This window comes from Bos mutus, chromosome 22 (assembly GCF_027580195.1).
Source record: "Bos mutus isolate GX-2022 chromosome 22, NWIPB_WYAK_1.1, whole genome shotgun sequence".
Classification (NCBI taxonomy): domain Eukaryota; kingdom Metazoa; phylum Chordata; class Mammalia; order Artiodactyla; family Bovidae; genus Bos; species Bos mutus.
This window is the reverse complement of record NC_091638.1, coordinates 60825297-60832708: the sequence shown is the minus strand read 5'-3', so window position 1 is coordinate 60832708 and position 7412 is coordinate 60825297.

Here is a 7412-nt window from a genome sequence, read left to right as displayed (position 1 = left end):
CTTGGCTTTGGTCTGAAGATCATGAGCTTTGAGTTTTAACACAGATATAGCCAATATACAAAAGAAAAAATATTGTGGACTTTATAAAATTAAAGATTTCTCCCCTGAAAGACCTTATTCAGAAAGTCTAAATACAAGCCACAAACTGGGAGAAAAATATTTGCAAACACATATCTGATAAAGGATTTGGACCTAAAATAGACAAAGACCTCTAAAACAGCCCCAGTTAAAAAATGAATAAATAAATGGGTAAGGAGCTAAACAGAAACACCTGGCCAAAGGAGATATGCAGATGCTAAATATCATACAAAAAGTATACAAAAGTATCATACTACTAGGGAATAACAATTAAAATCATGAGATAGCACACTGCACCTATTAGCACTGCTGTGCTCCAAATATATGACAGTAGCGACTGCTGGAGGGTGAGGAAAACAGAAACCAGACACTCTCCTTCATTGCTGGTGGTTGCAGGAAGGGGGACCCCTTCCAGGGCCCGAAACTGGGCTCTTGTCTAACACTCAGAAATGAATTGTCCGAGGAGACACATGTGCTGACAAAGAAAGAGATTTTATTGGGAAAGGGCACCCGGGCAGAGAGCAGTAGGGGAAGGGAATCCAGAACAGCTCTGTCACATGGCTCGCAGTCTCGGGTTTTATGGTGATAGGGTTAGTTTCCGGGTTGTCTTTAGCCAATCATTCTGACTCAGAGCCCTTCCTGGTGATGCTGAAGGAGGAAAGTAGGCTGAACGGGTTCCATCTTGAAAATCAGTCTCCATCTTGAAACCACTGTGAACTTTGGACCATATGCCTGGATGCCCACCCGATGGACACTAAATTATGTGCTCAGTATCCATGGAGACGACATACCCATCAGAAAACCGACCCCCAGATAAAAGGCCTCCAGGACTTGTGCGCAGACATCCCGTCACCAAGGGAGTGTACTAATTTACCCCAAAGCAACACAAATTATCTGTACAATGCCTATTGATATACGTTACCCTGTTTATCCAACTAAGACTTACTGCGTATAAACCATAGCTAGCCTTGACTGTATCTCTCTGTGGGCTTGGGCACGTGCACTTACGGTATATAAGGTTGTCACAAAGGCTGGTCGGGGTCCTTGGCTAAGAGGAGACTCTGCCTTGGGCCGGCCGGTGTAATACATTGCACTCCACCATTTGCGTGGTCCTTCTGAGTGAGTTTGCTTCCTGGAGAGTGTGGCTACAGCAATGCACACCCTGTTCAGCCAAAATGGATGCCAGCGAGGGTCCTGGGAGGTGGTCGCACATGTGGTGTCTCCTTTTGACCTTTCCTGAACTCTTCCGGTTGGCAGTGGCTTATGAGTTCTGTGTTCCTTACCAGGAATTTCTGTCACAAAACAACTCATGCAAATGGTTACCATGGTGCCTGGCCAGGGTGGGCGGTTTGAGTCAGTGTGCTTCCCTAGCAGTGGGAGGCTTGTACAGCCACTTGGTAAGATAGCTGGGCAGTTTTCTCCAAAGCTAAACAAGTCTCACGTTGGGATGCTCAGTATTAGTCAACTGCTTTGAAAATCTATCTCCAAATTCAAACAAGGATGAAATTATGCACAGCAGCACTATCATAATAGGTAAAATGAACAAATCAGGATATCCTTCAATAGATGAACACACAAGCAAAGTGGGATACATCCATGTCAGGGCAAATAGAATATACCACCCCAAAATATGCCTTTCTGGCATAAGGAATATTTCAGTCTCATTTAAAAACAAAACAAAACAAAAAACAGGAATCTCAGAAAACTCTATGGAGATTCCTCAGTTGTGAAGGACATTTACAACAGAGAAATCTCCGTATTTAAGGGCTGCCCCTCTTTGCACCAGAAATAGGATGATTAAACCTCAAGTAGATCTTTTCAATGGAGGCTGCTGCTGCTGCTGCTGCTAAGTCGCTTCAGTTGTGTCTGACTCTGTGTGACCCCAGAGACAGCAGCCCACCAGGCTCCCCTGTCCCTGGGATTCTCCAGGCAAGAACACTGGAGTGGGGAGCCCTGACTTAAATCTGCAAACAATCATACCCTTCTTTACTGTGTTTTGCGTGATAACCTGCCAAAACTGGCTTCCCTCCTCCAAGGACTTTCTCCTATTGTTTTTATCTGAAGATAGTATTTTAAATTATGGCCTTGAACGTTAAAGGGAGTACCTCACTTTCTCTGGGTAGCTCTTGTATATACAGGAGGCATGTGCTTAGTCGCTTAGTCATGTCCGACTCTTCGCGACCCACGGACTGTACCCCGCCAGGCTCCTCTGTCCATGGGATTCTCCAGGCAAGAATACTGGAATACGTTGCCATTCCCTCCTCCAGGGGATCTTCCCAACCCGGGGATCTTCCCAACCCTGGGATCAAACCCAGGCCTCCCGCATTGCAGGTGCATTCTTTACCATCAGAGCCACCAGGAACACACATACGGGAGGTATACAGGTTATTAAACTTCTGTTTTTCTCCTGGTAATCTGTTTTTTTCTTTCTTACAGGGGAAGTCTCTACCAAGAATCTGGAAGGGTAGAAGGAAAATTGTTTTTCTTTACAAGCATATACAATGGAACACTGCTCAGCAATAGAAAGGAATGAACCATCAGCCCATATATTGTTAAGTGAAAGAATCCAGCCTAAAGAGGCTGCACATGCTATTGATCTCAAAGAGGGGGCATTTATAACCAGGAAGGGTTAATCTTTAATTTACACTGGATCTGCTTCTGTGACTTCAACCCTTTTTTGTTATTATAAATATACATAATGGCCTGCCTCTGGGAGACAACCTGAGCCTCCTGCCTGTGAAGGACGAACTGTAAGGAAGTGAGGCTAACACATCCCCCTGCCTGAGGCTTGCCATTCTAGGAGACATCTGCAAGGATTGAAAAGTCTTTTTGCTTTGTTTTCTCACCTGCTCCCATTTCTGATCCATAAGAGCCTGGCCACCAGGCCCTGACAAAATGGATGTTTTGAGGTACGAGCCTGCATCTTCTCAGTCAGCTGGCTCCTGAGTTAAGTCTCTTCCTTGCCTCAACACCTCGTCTCTCGGATTCATTGGCCTGTTGTGAGACGAGTGAGCTTGGACTCAGTAACAGAGTAAGCAGGGGCATGAAGTGGGATCTTAATTCCCTGCCCAGGAACTGAACCTGGCCAGCCTGGATGAAAACCAGGAATCCTAGACACCAGAGCAGCAAGGGCTAGGAGCTAGAAGATATTTTCCCTTGACTCTTTGTCCTAGGGAAAAATGCATTTATCACAGAGGCAGAAACTGTAAACGCAAGTATAAAATTCATTATTATAGAAATAGCGTAACAACAGGTGGGAGAGCACATAGAGAAACAATTTGTTTCGTTGAGACAGAAGCAAGGGAGAGAAAGTGTGTAGGCAGCCCCCTGGTGAGGAGGAGCACAGTAAAGAGGTGGTTAAGTCATTCATACAGGCCAGTTCTTCCCGGTCTCTGTCTTCCTTCAGCCAGTTATCTGGTTTCTTTTTCAACCTGATCTACACTGGGACCCTCCCGTTGGAGTGCACACACCCCTCAGCCAAGATGGATCTCAAAGTGAAGGTTTCTGGGAGGAGCAACTCATTATGGCCTGGCATTGTCCCCAGACCTTTAACCCACCAAAAGCCTTCCTGTGCACGTGTAGTGTCTCCTTGTCCCAAAAGAGGGGGAGCAGCCATCCCTGAAGCCTTTTCTCACGTAGGGCTTTGCCCCTTTGTCCTTGCCTTGACTACTACCTTGACTATTGCCATGACTGTTACTCTAAGATGTTTACAAGAGACAAACCCTGGCTATTTGCCCTGTTTCTGTTGTCATTTCCATTTCAGAGGGCAAAAAGGAGGCTGATTGCAAATGCCTTAACCGGAGTCCAGCTATCTCTTGTCTCAGGAAATGCTAAGAGTTGTGAGTATCCAGCTGAAGCCCACTTCTTCATGCCCCTTGAAATGCAAACAGGAGGCCAGTTGCTAGTGTCTAACCTGGAGCCCAGCTATCTCCTACATCATGATGGCCCCATTTATGACATCCTGGATGAGGCAAAGCTGCACAGATAATAAGCAGATCATGGGGTGGGGGTTAAAGGAGTCCATGTGATCCTTTGGAATGGATACCTGTCACTATGCATCTGTCTAAGCCCACAGATCTGTATAGCCCAAGGGTCGATTATAATCTACTGGATTTTAGTTGTTTTGGGTGTAGGAGGGGACACACAATGTGACATCGCATCTAACTGTAACAAATACATAGAAAAACCTCACTGTACTGGACGAGGCAACAGGTGCTGACAACTTGGAAATGAGCAGAATCTGTAGACTAAAGGCAAAATGGAGCTTTCATAGACAGTGGGCTCTATTTTACAGAGGTCTTTCCAGGGTGTGGTAGCTAAGAACACTCAAACCTCTGAACACGTCACCTGGAAAGGAGCAACATGGAGAGAAACGGCAGATAATGGGCACCGAGCTCCTCACTGTGGGACTGAGAATTACAGATAAACGGAGGGAGAGCCTCTGCCCTGGTGACCCTGGATCTGGACTTCCTGGGAGGATGACGTGGGGAGCTGACTGGCTGGGGGAAACTCACAGACCTCTGCAGTGGGGTCTGAACTGTGGTCTTGGAGAAGACCTGCACACGTAGGAACCTCACGCCCCATCTTTCCCCCCATACCTGCTGGAAACACCCCATGATCTGTGAGGTGCAGATTTTAAGACATTCTTGACCCCAGGCAGGTACAGGAGTGTGAGGGTCTTGCTTTCCCCTAAGCTGTCCCAGAACCCAGGCCCTGGAGGTTGGAGCCAGGATGGGGGTGCCTGGGCCTCTAACCAGCAGCTGGTGGGAAGAAAGGAGACCAGTCCTGAGGGCAGGAGCTCCCTGACAGCTGTGAGCCTCGGTGCCCTGATACAATTCATCTCGAGTGGGGACATGAGCGGGGCTTGTAGTAATTTCTTTTTCCACCAGGGATCCTTTGATGAAAAGGCTTCCCCGGTGGCTCAGTGGTAAAGAACCCATCTGCCAATGCAGGAGATGCAGGAGAAGGGGATTTGACCCCTGGGTTGGGAAGATTCTCTGGAGGAGGAAATGGAAGCCCACTCCAGTATTCTTGCCTCAAAGATTCCAAGAGCAGTGGAGCCTGGCGGGCTACAGTCCACAGGGTCAGACATGACTGAGCATGGTCACACACCCTCTGAAGAAACCACGCAACGCTGGGCTCAGAAGTCTCCTGATAGGGTTTCAGACTCTGACACGGAGTTTTATAGGAACAGACAGAAGCTGAGCTCCTGCCAGCCAGTCCTTTCTGGCTGAGTTGATTCCACCAGGACTGCACCGCAGTCACCCGCGTGGAGCCTGCTGTGATCCACATGCCTCTGCCTGGCCTCTCCTCTTCTTGCAACGATTCCAGTGACATTTCCAGCCTGGACCCTCTCCCAGACCAGGCGCATCTATCCAGCCACCGCATCCCTATCTCACCTGGAGGGTCAAGAGGCCTCTCAGAGGACTGTGATCCTGCTGCTTCCACACCCAGGAGACAGCCCAGCCTCCCCTGGTTGCTGAGACCAGACACGCAGGGCCTCCCAGTCTCCCACTTCCTCGTGCCCCAGTGACTGCCAGTTCCCCCTCCAGAGCCTACGGCCAGTCACCACACTGACTTCCCTCTATGGCCACAACCTTTGCTCAAGCCTGCTCCCTCCATCAGGCCTTAGCAAAGCTCCCTGCCCCTACGGTGTATCTCACACCCCGTCCCAATGTGGTCTTTCTGAAGCATAAACTGTGGAACCACACGCTGGGGTCATAGGGCAATATTTCCAGAATTAGCTAAGCTCCATGACAACCACTTTCAAGGGTCATTCCGTTTGTCGTGAGTCATTCTGTCCCTTGGACTTCCCTGGTGGCTCAGATGGTAAAGCATCTGCCTACAATGCAGGAGACCCAAGTTCAGTCCCTGGATCAGGAAGATCTCCTGGAGAAGGAAATAGCAACCCACTCCAGTATTCTTGCCTGGAGAATCCCATGGACAGAGGAGCCTGGTGGGCTACAGCCCACGGGATCGTGAAGGGTCGGACACGACTGAGCGACTTCACTTCACTTTTCATTTCACATTCTGTCCCTAAATAGCAAGTTCCAATCTCCATACTAGGCAAAGTAGGCAATCAAAAGACCCCCAGCCAATGATAACACCATCCCATCTCATAGGAACTTTGTCCTAAGACCATAACAACTGGCTGCAAGCCCATGAAAGGGGTCAGCTCTTCCTGGTCAGTCAGGAAGTCTGCTCGCTGTCTCCTCAGTGGCCCTCCCTACCTCAGTCCTCTGTTCTCAGCAAATTCTCTCTTCTAAAATACTGCCTGCTCTGTCTGTGTGTCTCTCTGTCTCTCTCCCTGCCATGTAAGGACACAGTGTTACACATATTACCCTTTGCTTACCCTTACAGCACTCCCTTCCCCTTGGAGTTACATATCAGAAGGCCACAGAGTCACTGAACCGCTAGACTCAATTACTGGGCTACTGACACCAGCCAAGGGCTGTTTTTGACAAGATCCTAACACCTCTGTTCCTCATCACTAAGTCCTGACTGCAAGCCCCTGGACTCCTCAAAGGAGGGGGCACAGTTCTCAAGGCATGACCCTATGGGGTTCCCCTCTCCACTAGCTGGAAATTTCTATTAGGAAGTTCTGTTCTGTAACTTCAGAGTTAAATTATTATGCCTTCAAAGTTTTTATAAGGCATTCAGCACTGACCTTTTTCGATGTATAAATCGAGCCAAAGCAAAATTCCTATTTTTAAATAAGAGGTTCTGGGATCGCCAGAGTCAGGTAGAGCTGAGGAAGTCAGGCCCTTTTTGCCTCAGTTCAGTTCAGTTCAGTCACTCAGTCATGTCCGACTCTTTTCGACCCCATGGACTGCAGCACACCAGGCCTCCCTGTCCATCACCAACTCCCAGAGTTTATTCAAACTCATGTACATTGAATCAGTGATGCCATCCAACCGTCTCATCTTCTGTCATCACCTTCTCCTCCTGCCTTCAATCTTTCCCAGAATCAGGGTCTTTTCCAGTGAGTCAGTATTCGCATCAGGTGGCCAAAGTTTCGGAGCTTCAACTTCAGCATCAGTCCTTCCAAAGAATATTCAGGACTGATTTCCTTTAGGATGGACTGGTTAGATCTCCTTGCAGTCCAAGGGACTGTCAAGAGTCTTCTCCAAGACCACAGTTCAAAAGCATCAATTCCACGGCGCTCAGTTTTTTTATGGTCCAACTCTCACGTCCATATATGACCACTGGAAAAACCGTAGCTTTGACTAGATGGACCTTTGTCAGCAAAGTATGTCTGTGCTTTTTAATGTGCCGTCTAGATGGCACCCCACTCCAGTACTCTTGCCTGGAAAATCCCATGGACGGAGGAGCCT